We start from the raw sequence: 16,807 nt of genomic DNA on the forward strand, positions 1-16,807 counted from the left end.
GGAAAAACTGCTGAAATTTGATGAAATGAAGAGGAGAATCCATTCATTAGAGACGAGGTTTCAATCACAAGGTAATGATCAGAACATCTGCAGCTCGAGATTCATAATTGCAAAGGTCTACACAGATTTGTCAGAGAATAACATTATTTGCGGAGATGAGAATAAATAATATGATTAGCATGTCAGCATTCCAGTGATTTTTAAACACATGTTCCTGATTGAACCTAGTAATGTCATGTAGACACAGAAGTCTTTAGTTCTTTAAAAGTCCTGTCTTAAGAGCGTGTTTCTTAAGTAGTGGGGTGATACAGGTCTGTTTACATTTTTCTTTAGATTTAAGAGAAAGAGAAGATGAACTGAGGATTGTGCTGCTGGGAAAAACTGGAGCTGGGAAGAGTTCAACTGGAAACACCATCTTAGGAAGAAAAGTGTTTATTTCAGACATTTCTCAAGAATCTGTTACTAAAGAGTGTCAGAAAGAGACAGCTGAAATTAATGGCAGACACATTACTGTGATCGACACTCCAGGACTGTTTGATACTGAAATCAGCAACAGCATCTCAATGATCCTGCCTGGACCACATGTGTTTCTCTTAATATTACCAGTGGGACAATTCACTGAAGAAGAGGAAAAATCTGTGCAAGTCATTCAAAAGACTTTTGGTGAAAATTCATTAAAGTACATCATAGTGCTCTTCACCAGGGGAGACTTTTTGAAGAACAAAATCATTGAACAGTATCTGGGAGAACCTGCATCTACCCTTAAAAGCCTGACTGAAGTGTGTGGAAACAGATACCATGTGTTCAATAACGAGACTAAAGACCAAACACAGGTGACTGATCTCCTGCAAAAGATAGACAACATGGTGAAAGAGAACGGAGGGAGTTACTACTCATGTAAGATGTTCAGAGAGATGGAGAGAGAAATACAAGAACAACAGAAGAACATACTGATGGAGAAAGTGAAGAAACTGAACAGAGAAAGAGAAGAACTGATGAACAAACATGACAAAGAGAAAAAGTGGTTGAAGATGAAGATGGAGGATGATCATGAGAAAGAGAGAAAGAGAAGAGAGGATGAATACAAAAGAGACATTAAAGACTTAGAGGATCAAGAGAGAAAGTTGCAAGAGGAGATGAAGAGAGAAACGAGAGGAATGGGAGAAACAGAAACAACAGGAAAGACAAAGAAGAGAACAAGAAGAAGAGAAATGGAGAAAGAAAGAAAAGGCGATGTTGGATGAATATTATCAGAGACTTAAACAAGAGATAGACAGAATGAAGATGATGATGGAGGAAGAAAAGCAGAATCATGATCAAGACAGAAAGAGAAGAGAAGAAGATCAAGAAAGAAAAAGAAAGAAAGAGCAGGAAACATGGGATGAATATTACCAGAAACTTGAAAAAGAAATAGAGAGAATGAACGTGACGATGGAGGAAGAAAGAGAGAATCATCATAAAGAAAGAAAGAGAACAGGAACGGTATAAAAAAGACAGACATATGAGAGGAGATGAAGAGAGAACGAGAGGAATAGAAGAGAAAATGAACAAGTCATCCTGGACACCTGTGTGACTAACATATTTTACTTACATAATCATTGTGTTCTAAAATAGAAGCAAATCAATCCCGAGTATAGATCATAGACATGTATGTGTAGTTCCAGTGCTATGGTTGTGTGTAGATTTATAGATGGCCATCTTTAAGAATGACTGTTGATATGAAATTGTAACACAACAAGAGTCCACTTGTAAGCAGTAGAAGTATTATTCCTAGTTAGAGTGCATCAATGTGAACTATTACTTGTTACTAGTGCTTGTTGTTTGTAGTTTTTTCCAATTACAAATATAAATGTTTACAAGGTAAGTCATGATACTCAGTAATTATGTCTCCACTGGATGCTCGTTTGTAATGTGTTTTATTGTTTTGGTGTCGTTATGGCACATCATGTTCTGGTAAGAGGCGTGACACTTCTGCCACATGCTTATGGTATTCGGCCAATCACAGTGCACTGGATGGCTGACCAATCACAGCACACCTCGCTCTTTACAGTACACAGTACTTCTTCTAGAGGTGCAGCTGGATCATGGACAAGGACTACTGATCCATTCTTGAGTTTGAACTTATTAACAAAACTTGCCGTAATAGTCCCTCATTCAGAATGCAGTCTGGAGTAAAATAATTTGTGCGGATATAAGCAAATAAAAATTTAAATAAGCACAACTATGCCTTTTTTAATGAACAATAATAGTAATTATAAAAGTATCAGAGGCCTAAAATAAAGAAGAGAGAATAAATAAAGAAAAAAACAATCAAAGTTAGTGCTGTACTATGGTAAAGTTCAAAATAAATATACAAAGTAACTGAGTTCTTAGCCAAAACTATATGACCAGGAACAAATAAAAGATGCATGAGACCATGAATAGCTGTTAAATATAGAGTTGAACAGATTGAAAAGGGACATGAAAACCTTTTATATGGTTAACAGTAAATTCCAGTAAAAGTTTTTTCTTTAAAACCAGTTTTTCTTTTTAATTTTTCTTATCAGTTATGTTTATTAGAATTGTGTATTACATCTGATGTTATTGAATTAGTGTTTATTGCGTATTTCAGTTTAATCACCATGATGGTGTTTAGTGTTTGTGTCAATGAAACTGAACACTTTCTATATGTTTTTATTTAAAAGCTACTCGTAGAGTTATATTCGTTATATATAGAAAGTACCTGTGCTGCATTTCACAGAGACCATCATAAGTAGTCTACGCAGATCCTGGCCTACATTCCAAGCTTTCTGAATCTAACAGTAGTTTTGGTTCTGGATAAAGCCGGATGATTTAGGTGGAAGTTGGCTCAAACCGTACGTGTTTCGGTTTTTATGTCTGGGGTCACAATGCGGCTTGACACATTAAAGGAATCGTTCACCCAAAAATGAAAATCTCTACTCATCCTAAGTAGTTCCAAATCAGTATGAATTTCTTTGTTCTGCTGAACGCAAAGGAAGATACTGTTTTGGGTCACCATTCACTTCCATAGTATTTTTTTCCTACTATGGAAGGCAATGGTGACCCAACAGCGAAAAATGTCAACATAAGGATAGTAAATTTGTCAAGTTTGTTTGAGATGTGTTATGTGAAATGTATTTTGATCTGATTTAATAAACTATTATTAGTTATCTGATAAATGTATAATTCAATATTTTACTAATAAATACAATGTATCTGGTGGGTAATATACCCAAAACCACCTCAGTCTTAGCCTGTCTTCTCTTTACAGTTATATTTGTGCCTGTACCTATTTATACATAGCTCAGATACAAAAGCCTCCAATTGCTGTTTTCAATTTTCCCCTAAAATTAGCAGTTTTATCCGCTCCTCTATGTAGGTTTATTCATTTCTACGTTTGTATTTTACTCCTAAACTTCACCATAGATTTCCTCATAATGTTTAGTATATCAACAAATCTCAATGGTTTACATTTCTAACACAAAAAATAAATATAAGTTTCATTCTAGTATACATAAAAAATTTTTGTATATAAGCCATATTATGCTCAATTTATGTTTTTTAAAATTTATGTATGTATGTATGTATATATATATATATATATATATATATATATATATATATATTTTTATATATATTTTTTTATTTATTTATTTTTTGGCCATTATATATATATATATATATATATATATATATATATATATATATATATATATATATATATATATATATATATATATATATATATATATTTTTTTTTTTTTTTTTTTTTTTTTTTTTTTTTTTTTTGCTGAAGCGGTCTCATATGTATCAGGCTGAGCTGCGTGACCTTGGTTTTGTACCAAACACCAGCAACCCTGTGACCCATCATTAATTGCAACACAGAAATTTATAGATGCAGAAACAGCCTTGTTCACAAAAGATTCATCAGCAAACAGACTTGTGAAACTCTGTTGTTGCTGGAGAAACACAAACTGCATCCACCGTCACGTAACGCCTGGGTTGTTTTAGGAAGCTGAAAAAGGTTACCCTTCCCTCACATCCAAAAACACACTTCTTTAGAGACGTTTGGAGATATGGCCACCCTTCATTAAGTCATGGAAAAAACTCGTATGGACCTGGAATGAGTGTATTTAGCCTGATCCACAGCAGTTCGTACATATTTTACGACTTGCCAATTCGTATGAATTTGTACGAATGACCTTCACCTAACCCCGCCCCTAAACTGGGGTTTTAGACAAATCGTACAAAATCCTACGAGTGAGGTTAATTTTTCGTACAAGTTTCTGTATTTGTAGAATACATATAAATTGTTTGTTACAGAAATACTATTTAATTATTTTTTTACTTCGCCATTTTTCAAATTTCAGACACAACACACACATTCAGATGTATTATTCAATGATAATCAAAGCAACTTTATTTTCTCGGATCAGTTTTTTTTTTCCTTTTCCACATCAAACACAAATGAAGTACATTTTAAACTCTTTAGTAACGGAACGAGGAATATTATACTACTGTTGCACAATAAAAACTTTAAAAATGAAGTCAAAGAAGATCGGTCAGGTTCTACGATTTAATCGAGGATAAACGTTTTAGTCAACCTTTTTGTAGAATTATGCCAGCATATTACGGTGAAAAGCGTTGTTATTATTTATTTAGAGCGTGCAGAAGATAATGTTCCATTTCCTGTGAGAAACAGTTGTTATACTGTAATTACGTAGTACATCCATATTTGAGGAGGCTGTTCTGGAGCTCAAGGATGCCGATGTATCGCTCCCTATGTTCACGGGTGACACTTTCCTCTCTTGTGGGCCAGTATTCAACCCAGGTGTGCTCTCCAAAAATATACAGCAAACTAAAAACAACAGAAAACACACCACGCAAAACATATGAATTCATATATGTAAAAATAAGCTTTAAAAAGTTGATTTGGTTTTCAAGTACTTTCTACAGCAACTCTATGGTAGCTTAACGTTATACGAGGATATGATTTCACACGAAAAAGTGAGGGAAACCGATTGATTTAAATTCATCTCCAATTCTTCTAATGGAATTTCAGGTTTGTCCATAGTTACTCAAAGGCTACACAACAGCTGCAAACCACAAAATAATGTTTACAGGTATTATAGATAATATAACACGTATTACATATAACAGAGACATAACAGATGTTTCATAATTGATTGAACGCTACATTTGCTTATCATTTGTCATAAACATATTTTGATGTAATAGAAATACGATGTGCCGCATTAAAAAAAAAAAAACATACAAAAATGTATCATTATTACTTGCAAAATCAGTTTGCAGACAGAAAAACTGGAAAATCGGAATAAAAGAATTAATGGAATTGTTATTATTAAAACTTGCGAAGTTTGTGAAAATTACTAATTATTAAGTATAATCATTGTTAAAATTGCTCCTGCTCACCAGGGCTGCATTTATTTGATCAAAAATAAAACTAAAACAGCAATATTGTGAAATATTATTACAAATTTACAAAAAAAGTTTTTACAAAATGTAACATTATTCGTAACAACGTAACAATATTCGAAGCAGTTCTGATTATTATCAATTTATTGTTTATTTGCATTTATCAGATATATTTATTACATTTCTTAAAACGTTTACTAAACAGAAATCTTTTATAACATTTTCATCTTGACTCACTTGTCATCACTTTGATCTATAATAAATAAAATGTAAAATTTCTCTCTATTTTTTAAAATCCTGACACAAATGTTTGAGCGGTGTCATAGTTTACACAAAAATGTTAAGCAGCAAAAACTATTTTAAATGCTAAATGTCTCTAATTAAACAGGTTATTATGGAAGTTTCTGCCACTGAATACATTTTTTTCTAAAATGGTTTTTGTGACTTTTTAAGTTTCTAATGTCCTATGTTTTTTCCTTTCTCAAGTTTCCTTACGCCCATATTTGGTTTTCCTGGTCCTGTACCCATCTAGTACTATGAGTTCCAGGTGTTTATTATTCTTGTTATGTTCTATTATTTAAACCCTATGTCCAGCCTTGTTTCGCGTCTGGTATGTCTGGATGTTTTCCATAGGTTAGAGCAGACATGTAACGTGTGAAGGTATAGCCATGAGATTTACATAATTACATCAAAACCATTGCAAATTTTATGACAGTACGAAGTAATCTGAACCACTGAACAATTTGGGCTGTCCACAAGAGATGAATCTTGAGCTCGTACATCGTGCTCAGGACAGAAAACAATAAAAAAAATCAGGATTCAAAAGAATACTGACACCTACCTTCCTCTCTGGTCTAGAAGGTTGACTGATTTTCCCATGATGAGGTAGGACTTGCCTTTTACCAATCCTAAATGTTCTCTACAACTGGGGCGAGACAAAAATAGCTTCACGTTCCCCTCCTCTACCCAGCTGCTGCCTGTAAGACAGAACAGGAGACAACTGTCTGATTGGTTTTAGATCAAAGGGTGAACTTATGGTTTTTATTGTTTTATTATAAGGCCAAAAGCTGAAGCAATAAATCATTCAAATGACACTCGGTGTAGTATATTATATAAACACACATAACTCATCATGCAAAAGTATTCACACTCATTACTCAGGTAGAAGTACAGATACTAGGGTTTAAAACGACTTCTGTAGAAGCTGAAGCTTTTTATTTTTAACACAGAAGCCTATTGTGGTAACGATATGAATTACACAGTGACCAAAGATAATAGTTAATGTGTTTGTAGAAAAAAAATAAACAAAATGCTGAATAGACATTATAAATAGGAAAATTAAACATAAGTAGCTTTAAAAATAAATATTTTAATGAAATCTTCAAAAATACAAATAAATAGAGAAATATTAAATTATTTAAAAATATACTCTATTATGAGACAAATCCCTGTCTTAATAAGTGAATCATTCAATCATTCATTCAGTTGATTGCTGATTTATTCAGAAATAAATTGATTGATTCACTCGATTCATTTAAAAGCATGGATTTATTAATGAAACACTGCAGTGCTGGTTAGAGATGCACATCAGTTATTATAGGGCGTCATATTCGTTGGTGAAATTCTTGACAATGGGTCTACAATGTCAACACTAATTTTAAACTGCAACCTATATTTGTCTTTCTACCAACCAATGATGTTTCTTTTAAGTTTTTTCTTAGGTTTTATCAGCAAACAGTTTGCTCTTTAAACATGATTTAACAACATTACACTGTAACCCTAGGTGAGGGTTAGTGTTAGGGTTAGGTTAGGTTAGGTTAGGTTAGGTTTAGGTTAGGTTAGGATCAGGGTTAGGTTAGGTTAGGTTAGGGTTAGGTTAGGGTTAGGGTTAGGGTTAGGTTAGGGTTAGGTTAGGTTAGGTTAGAGTTAGGTTAGGTTAGGTTAGGTTAGGGTTAGGGTTAGGGTTAGTTTCTAAGGTTAGGGTTAGGTTAGGTTAGGTTAGGGTTAGATCTGGTTAGGTTAGGGTTAGGTTAGGTTAGGTTGGAGTTAGGGTTAGGAGTTGAGCTTAAGATCAGAGGGAGTTTAGGTTAGGGTTAGGGTTAGGGTTAGGGTTATGGTTAGGGTTAGGGTTAAGGTTAGGGTTAGAGGTTAGGGTTAGGGGTTAGGTTAGGTTAGAAGATTAGGTTAGGTTAGGTTAGGTTAGGTTAGGTTAGGTTAGGTTAGGGTTAGGGTTAAGGTTAGGTTAGGGTAAGTTTAAGGTCTGGTTAGGGTTAGGGTAGGGTTAGATTAGGGTTAGGTTAGGTTAGGTTTAACTCCTTTCGATTAAGTCTGGTTAGCGTGAAGTAGGGTAGGGTGGGGTTAGGGACTTAACCTAACCTAACCTAACTAACCCTAACTAACCTGAACTTAACCTAACCTAACCTAACCCTAACTCTAACCTAACTAACCTAACCCTAACCTAACTAACCTAACTCCTAACCTAACCTAACTCTAATTCCTAACCTAACCTAACCTAACTTTAACCTAACTAACCTAATTCCTAACCCTCTAACCTAACCCTAACTCTAATTAACTCTAATTCTAACTAACCTAACCTAACCTATCTAACCTAACCCCAACCTAACTCTAACCTAACCTAACCCCTAACTCTAATTTAACCTAACTTTAATTTAACCTAACCTTAACTAATTCCTAACCTAACCTAATCTCTAACCTAACCTAACCTAACTAACCTAATCTTAACCTTAAACCTAAACTAACTAAACTGACCCCAACTGAGTCTGGTTTCTCCCAAGGTTTTTTTCTCCATTCTGTATGCATGGGGTTTTGTTTCTTGCCGCTGTCGCCTCTGGCTTGCTTGGTTGTGGACACTTAACTTCTAGTGACTATCGTTGAATTGACTACAGAGACCGTCTCTGCATTTAATAAGAAATTGGTCACTCTCGTCATTATACATCCCTGTCATTATACTGTACAGTGCTTTGATGCAACCTGTGTTGTTAAAAGCGCTATATAAATAAAAATGATTGATTGATTGATTATAGTTAGGCTAGAGTTAGGGTTAGGTTTAGTGTTAGGGTTAGGGTTAGAGTTAGGTTAGGTTAGGGTTAGGTTAAGTGTTAGGTTAGGTTAGGTTAGGGTTAGAGGTTTAGGTTAGGTTAGATTAGGTTAGGGGTTAGTTTACGTTTAGGTTAGGTTAGGGTTAGGTATAGGGTTAGGATAGGTTCAGGTTAGGGTTAGGTAAGGGTAAGGTTAGCGTAAGGTTAGAGTAAGGTTAGGATTAGGGTAGGGTTAGGGTTATGGTTAGGGTTAGGGTTAAGTTTAAGGTTAGGTTAGGGTTAGGTTAGGTTAGGGTTAGATCTGGTTAGGTTAGGTTAGGTTAGGTTAGGTTAGGGTTAGGGTTAGGTTAAGGGTTAGGTTAGGCTTAGATCAAAGGTTTAGGGTTAGGAGTTAATTTAGGTTAGGAGCTTAGGATCAAAGGTTTAGGTTAGGGTTAATTTTAGGAAGAAGAAGTTAGTTAGGTTAGGTTAAAGTTAGGTTAGGTTAGGTTAGGTTAGGTTAGGTTAGGTTAGGGGTTAAGGTTAGGGTTAGGGTTAGGGTAAGAGTTAGGGTTAGGTTAGGTTACGGCTATGGTTAGGGTTAGGTTACTGTTAAGGTTAGGGTTAGAGGATAGGTTAGGGTTAGGCTTAGGAGTTAGGAGTAGGTTAGGTTAGGACTGTGGTTAGGTTAGGTTAGGTTAGGGTTAGGTTAGGTTAGGTTAGGTTTAGGTTAGGGTGTAAAGTGTTAGGTTAGGTTAGGTTAGAGGTTTAGGTTAGGTTAGGTTAGGTTAGGTTAGGTTCGTTTAGGTTAGGTTAGGTTAGGTATAGGGGTTAGGATAGGGTTCAGGTTAGGGTTAGGGTAAGGTTAGCGTAAGGTTAGAGTAAGGTTAGGGTTAGGGTTAGGGTTAGGGTTAAGTTTAAGGTTAGGTTAGGGTTAGGTTAGGTTAGGTTAGATCTGGTTAGGTTAGGTTAGGTTAGGTTAGGTTAAGTTAGGCTTAGGATCAGAGGTTTAGGTTAGGCTTAATTTTAGGTTAGGTTAGGTTAGGTTAGGTAAGGTTAGGGTTAGAAGTTAGGTTAGGTTAGGTTAGGGTTAAGGTTAGGGTTAGGTTAGGGTAGGTAAGAGTTAGGGTTAGGTTAGGTTAGGCCAGGTTACATGCACGGTTAATGTTACGGTTATGGTTAGGGTTAGGGTTACGGTTAAGGTTAGGGTTAGAGGGATAGGGTTAGGGTTAGGATCAGGTTAGGGTTAGGTTAGGCTAGGTTAAGGTAATTTTAGGTAAGGTTAGGGTTAGGTAAGGCTTTAGGATTAAGGTTAGGTTAGGGTTGGGTTCAGTTAGGTTCGGTTAAGTTAGGTTAGGGTAGGGTAGGGTAGGTAGGTTAGGGTCTGCTCTGATTCAGTTCGGTTCAGTTAGGTTAGGTTTAAGGTTAGGTTAGGGTTAGGTAAGGTTATGTTATGTTACGTTTGTGTTAGATTTGGTTAGGTTAGGTTAGGTTAGGTTAGGTTAGGTTAGGGTTAGGGTTAGGTTAGGGTCAGAGGTGTAGGCTCAGAGGTTTAGGGTTAGGTTAGGGTTAATTTTAGGGTTAGGTTAGGTTAGGTTGGGTTAGGTTAGGATAGGATAGGATAGATGTAGGATAGGATAGGATAGAAGTTGAGGTTAGGTTAGGGTTAGGGTCAGGTCAGGTTAGGGTTAGGTTAGGTTAGGTTAGGCTAGGCATAGATGGTTAGAGGATTAGGTTAGGCTAGGTTAGGTTAGGGTTAGGTTAGGGTTGAAGTTGAGGTTAGGTTAGGTTAGGTTAGGTTAGGTTAGGTTAGGTTAGGTTAGGGTTTAGGGTTAGGTTAGGTTAGGTCTAGGGTTAGGTCTAGGGTTAGGATAGGTTCATGTTAGGTTAGGGTAAGGTTAGGGTTAGGTTAGGTTAGTGTTAGATTTGGTTAGGTTAGGTTAGGTTAGGTTAGGGGTTAATTTTAGGTTAGGATTATGGTTAGGCTTAGATTAGGGTTAGGCCAGAGGTGTAGGCTCAGAGGTTTAGGTTAGGTTAGGTTAATTTTAGGTTAGGTTAGGTTAGGTTAGGTTAGAGTTAGAAGGTTAGGTTAAAGGTTAGGTTAGGTTAGGGTTGAGGTTAATGTTAGGGTTAGGGATTACGGTTAGGGTTATGATTACGGTTAGGGTTAGAGGGATAGGGTTAGGGTTAGGGTTAGGTTATGTTAGGTTAGACTAGGTTATGGTTAGGGTGAGGTTAGGGTTAGAGGGGTTGGGGTTAGGTTAGGGTTAGGGTTAGGGTTAGGGTTAAAGTTAAGGTTAGGTTAGAAGTTAGGGTTAGGTTTATGGTTAGGTTAGGGTTAGGGTAGGGTAGGGTAGGGTAGGTTTTGGGTCAGGGTCAGGGTTAGGTTTAGGGTGTCAGGTTAAAGGTTAGGGTTAGGTTGGATTAGGTTAGGTTAGGTTAGGTTAGATTAGGTCAGGTTAGGGTTAGGGTTGGGGTTGGGGTTAGGTTTAGGTAGGGATAGAGTTTGATTTTTGTCCATTTTTTCACTCGACTAAATTCACACATGCATTCTTTGTGTTCTTTATCTGTCTAATAAATGCACGTCTTTAAATGGGTGCATCTCATTCTTCAACTACTCAGATAATGTCAGAAATTGCCCTTTTTAAACAGTCAAGGCTTATAAAATCATCTTAATATTACAAGAAAATATACAAATTATGTCTAAGTTAACCTTCTTTCTATCTGATCCTACATCTAGTTTTTCTTTGGAAAACCCCTTGTAATCCTTCTTGCAAACTTTGTATAGCCAAAGACCATAGACTTTAGGAATACGTCCCTCAAAAGGGACTTTGATATAGCCTACTTATCACAACATTGTCCATTGCAAATGCTTATTTTTTTCAAACGTCTCTATACCAAGCTATCTACTTTAGCTGAATTTGAGAAGGACAAAGAGAATTTAATAATGAGCCCATAGTGGAGAAATAATAACCGTACCTTCTTTCAGCACCAGTTCCACCTTCATGCTGTAGATGTCAGAGTCCTGTTTCAGATTCATTCCCTCCACTTTGGCTTTATAAACTGTCAAACAGTCATGTTAGAATGTTTATAAACTGAATGTGCTCTATTGTTATCTGTATCAGAGCTGGCAAACTGGATCTTAGTGGCTGAGGAAGGAGAACACGGGTTTACCAAAATCTGTGCTAGCTTCACAGGCTCTGATCAAACGCTCTTTTATGACCTCATTCTTCTTCTGGTAAGGGCAGTTTCCTGGTTCAAGAGATGTAGATTGGTGTTGTTTTGTTTATTTTTCTTTACTTACACACACACACACACACACACACACACACACACACACACACACACACACACACACTCCAAAACACAAACCAACAAAACATTTTTCTCAATTCATAAAAAGTAAAGCAATTAAAAAAAGGAGAAAATTACAGAATATTAGTTGTCTCTTATGACGATTTGTGAATAGCTTTGGGTAAAAATATCTGGTGAATGAGTATAAGTGTACCTTCTGCACAGTAGCACACATCTTCTTTACACAGTTTATGCAGAGCGCCATCTCTCCTTTCAGGGTGGTAGAACTTTGTACAGCGTGCATCTAAAAAAAATCTGTTTAATTAATGACGGCTACACTCTTCTAGTGATGAAAGCTCGCCAGAAAACAGATGTCTGGAAATCTATTATAGAAGAGCAACTTGTTTTGTTTTATTCCTTGTCCTCCTTACTTTCATGTATTTGTTTCATTTCTTTGGTTAAATGATATAGGTTAAGTGTTAGCCAGTTACCTGGTGAGTGATATTCATAGATTGTCACTGCAGCAGGTTGTAGCAGACCCTACATTAATGAGCTTGTGCATTCTGAGGGAAATCTTTTCAGTCTTTCTACGAGACACCTAATAATACAGAAACGAAAGCAAAAGTATGATTTGAATGATATATTTTACACAGAACATAATAATAATAATAATAATAATAATAATAATAATAATAATAATAAATCAAATAAAGCAACAAATTTGTAGCTGTCACATGTGGCAACAGGATAACATGACAGACTACGGTATACAGGAGAAGATATACAGGTGCATCTCAATAAATTAGAAAATTGTGGAAATGTTCATATATTTCAGTAAAAAGTAGTTTAAGTCTTTGGTTCTTTTAATTGTGATGATTTTGGCTCACATTTAACAAAAATCGACCATATCAACAAATTAGAATACTTCATAAAAAACATTTTTAGTGCATTGTTGGAAAGTATGTTCATTTATTGCACATATAGTCAATACTTAGTAGGGGCACCTTTTGCTTTAATGGAAGCCCAGGTTTCTTTAACAGTGGCCTTTAGCTCGTCTGGATTGTTTTGTTCTCTTGTTTCTCATTTTCCTCAACGGTACCACATAGATTCTATAGGGTTCAGGTCTGGTAAGTTTGCTGGCCACTCAAGCACACCATGGTCATTTAACCAACTTTCGATGATGATGTCTCTGATGTTGTCTGTGGTTTAGGAGTGGCTTGACAAGAGGAATACGATGACTGCTGTCAAAGTCCTTGCAGACTCAGTCCATTCTTTGTGAAGTTCACTAAAAATTCTGTAAGGCTGTGGTTCTCTCGGTTGGTTGTGTATCTTTTTCTTTCACACTTTTCCTTCCACTCAACTCTTTGTAAACATGCTTGGATACAGCACTCTGTAAACAGCCAGCTTCTTTGACAATGAATGTTTGTGGCTTACCCTCCTTGTGAAGGATGTCAATGATTATCTTCTGGACAACTATCGGATCAGCAATCTTCCCCATGATTCTGTAGCCTAGTGAACCAAACTGAGAGACCATTTTGAAGGCTCAGAAAAACTTTGTTAAATGTGAGCCAAAATCACAACAGTTAAATGAACCAAAGACTTAAACTACTTCAGTCTGTGTGCAATGAAATTATTTAATAAACAAATGTCACAATCTGAGTTGAATTACTGAAATGAACTTTCCACAACATTCTAATTTATTGAGAAGCACCTGTAGATTTTTTTTTATAAATGAATCCATGCGAGTTTGCAGACAAAACATAACCATAACCATCTTTCCACTGACAAATTGGGGAGGATGGGGGTTAGGAGGCAGCCATGGGAAAGGTAAGGGACAAGCAGAGGAATAGTTCATTATAGATGGAGGAGGAGACTGGAGCAGGAGGAGCCAAATGGAAATCCAGAGGCCAGCCAGAAAAGTGGCCCACATGGAGCTGAAGGCGTAGCTGGAGCAAGCGAGGATGAAGGTGAAGCCGGAGGGAGGGAGAAGCCTGAGAGAGCTAGAGGCATGGAGTGACAAGGCGAAACTGGAAGAGTGGTGTCCCGAGGTGGCAGATGGTTGACAACTGATCAAGGTGGAGCCAGAGGGATGAGGAGCTGTGTGGAGCTGGTGGGATGAGGGTCCACCATGGAGACGAGCCAGCTAGAAACCAAGGCAGAGCTTAAGGGTCGAAAGGCCCATGTGGAGTCTGTGACTCATGCGCTGGAATCGGAGACAGGGGATCCTCATGCCTAGGCAGCACCAAAGACTAGAAGCCACAAGGTGGATCAATGTGCCCAGGTGGTACTGACTGAGGGTGAGCTGAGGGCCTCTGAGGCACCAGTGGAGATGAGGCTGAGGAACTGGCTGCTTTTAGAAGAGGCAGAAGAGGAAAGCTGGGTGGGAGCTCAGGAGATGCAGGAGAGCTGGACAGAACTAGCAGAGACTCAGGAGATTCATAATACTTATCCAAATCATACTATCAGGTCCGTTACAAAAATGTCCTCAGTGTAGCTCCCAGAAACCAGGTGTAGCTCACCCTCAGTTGCAGGAGTCTGAGTGGGAGTTCCCTCCAAGCCTTCGATCTCCACCTAAACTTCCTTGATAACGGACAATGATGCCAGCTCACAGATTTGACTATAATATGGAGGTCACAATGGACTAAAATGGTGAACATGTATTTACTGGATATTATTAAAGCACTTCAGAAACAAAAAAATAAAAAAAAAATAAGCTCAAACCAGTTTACAAAATCAACAGTTTGCTGACTTACTTTGTCTAAGTAGAGAGTGAGAGATCCTCTATTCTTTTCATATTTCTGAATGTATCTCTCCTTCCTTGAAGACAACTGAGTGCAAGAACATAAAAAAACATGACATGATGAAAATGCTTAATGTCCTGTCTGCAGATGAGTATTAGATTCATCTTGTTTTAAATACAGATGTGAGGCATCAGTTTGTCATCAAAATACCTCTTTAAGATCTTTTTCATCAACATCAAATCCAGTCAGTAAGCCAATGTCCAGAACAGTCATGGTGGCATCAGTTTTATCATTTCTGTAGCTGTGAAGATGATGATTATTAACTCTTTTTGTAGTTTGTTCCATTTCCTCTGCATTTACAGCTGTTTTCATACTAGAGCTTTTGCTCTGAATCTGTAGCAAGTCTTTATCTAGTTACAGCTTGTTTTAATATGGTGCAGTGTAACTTATGCAAAGGAATTGTTGAATTTAATCATCTCTAATTTCTACCACAATTTCTTTGATATAAACTAGTAGTATTCTTTTTTTGTTATAACTTTGTTTTGTTTGCGTGTCTGTAAGTATCTCAGGATTTTTAATTGACGACTCTCTCTTTTAGCCATCATGTCCAGCAGCTGGTGAGAAGATGTGTGTCCATCTGTAGTTTTGCATGTTTTATTTATAATTCTATTATTTATTTATAATTGCTGTCAAACAATTAATCTTGATTAATCTCATCATGTTTACACAATATATGTGCGTATAATGTGAATATTTATTATTTGTATATAAATACAAATACACAAGCATGTTTATATTTAAGAGAAATAAGCTATGTTTATATACATTACATATATTGAATATATAATATACAATATAATAATATAAATGTACTAAATGTAAATGTATAAATGTATAAACTATATGTGTGTGTCTATATATGCCTAGAATATCAAAACCCACTGCGTGCAGTGGATCTTTTTCCTCTTTAGCACCCAAACACTGGAACAATCTTCCTAACCCTGTTCGGGAGGCAGACACACTTTAAATCTCTTTAAATCAGACGCTGATTAAATAACCATCTGTTTAATCTGGTTTACACATAACACACTAATGAGTTTCTATTCTTCAAGTCCATTAAAGGATTGTTAGGCTGCATTAATTAGATCAGCTGGAACTAGGAACACCCCATAACACACTATGTACACAATTACATAGTAAAAAAGAATGGAATCTACGCAATTATTATTCTGTTTCTGTTTCTTATTCTGTTTCTCAGTTCGTATCCAGATCAGATGGCTCAAAGATGACCAGAACTTCTTCAGAGACCAAAATACCTATTTGAGCCCAGTGGACAGATCACCAGAACCAGACACATGCACTACAAGTCCTTTGCACAATCTGACATTTAAAATTTATCTGGAAATTAAGTTGACTCTGGTTTGCTTAGTTGAGGATGCACCTCATGTGTTCCTAGGTCAACATGAACTATAAACTGGTTCTTCAAATCTGATGGGCTAATCACAATCTTGTTGATCCAGGAACATGTCAAACTCAGCAAAATCAGGCTCTGCAGTTGGGGACATGTAATTTTTTGCGATTATAGACCTCTCTGCATTTCATAAAAAAAGTGTTAATCTCGTCATTATACATCACTATCACTTATTCTTATACGTTACTTCAGCTGTTTGATACAATCAGTATTTCTAAAAGCACTATATAAATAAAAGTGATTGATACATAATAAATATGCACATCACACATACATTAGAGTTTACAGCTAATAAAAGTTAAAAATCCAGTATCTCAAATGTAAGAATATTCCCTAAGATCAAAGAATTTGAAAAACATAACATTTCAGCTTCTTCAGAAAAAGTTAAGTCATGAAATAAGTACTTAGGGCTAAATATCCCATAGGCTTCATATGGGCTTCAGGTCAGGCAAGTTAATTGACCAGTCCAAAGGAATATCATGGTCAGTAAAACACTTGGAAGTAGTCTTGCCTTTGTGGACAGGTGCTTAAGTTCTGCTGGAAAAGGAAATCAGCATCTGCACAAAGTTTATTTAGCAGATGGAAGCATCAAGTGCTCTGAAATCACCTGGTAGAAGGCTGTATTAAATTTAGATTTGATAAAACATAATAGACAAACACCAGTAGATGTCACAGCGGCCCAAACCATCACCAACATCAGAAGCCTCTCACTGGACTTCTGCACCTCTCCGGTCTTCCTCCGGACTCCAGACCTTAATTTCCAAATGAATTCAGCAGTCTTCCTCATTATTGTGACTTCGGAGAACAAGAGATACTGGGAATCTATA

At 36.4% G+C, this 16,807-nt stretch overlaps 1 protein-coding gene and 1 pseudogene across 1 annotated transcript in view; both read right to left on the reverse strand.

Annotated features, from left to right (window-relative positions):
- LOC122327919 (GTPase IMAP family member 8-like) overlaps positions 1-16,807 on the reverse strand; it is a 295,481-nt gene that overhangs the window by 68,883 nt on the left and 209,791 nt on the right. The gene's annotated exons all lie outside the window — the stretch shown is intronic.
- Positions 4,393-16,807, reverse strand: part of LOC122328096 — a 32,265-nt pseudogene continuing 19,850 nt past the window's right edge.

Source organism: Puntigrus tetrazona, chromosome 22, assembly GCF_018831695.1.
Source record: "Puntigrus tetrazona isolate hp1 chromosome 22, ASM1883169v1, whole genome shotgun sequence".
In the NCBI taxonomy this organism is placed as follows: Eukaryota; Metazoa; Chordata; class Actinopteri; order Cypriniformes; family Cyprinidae; genus Puntigrus; species Puntigrus tetrazona.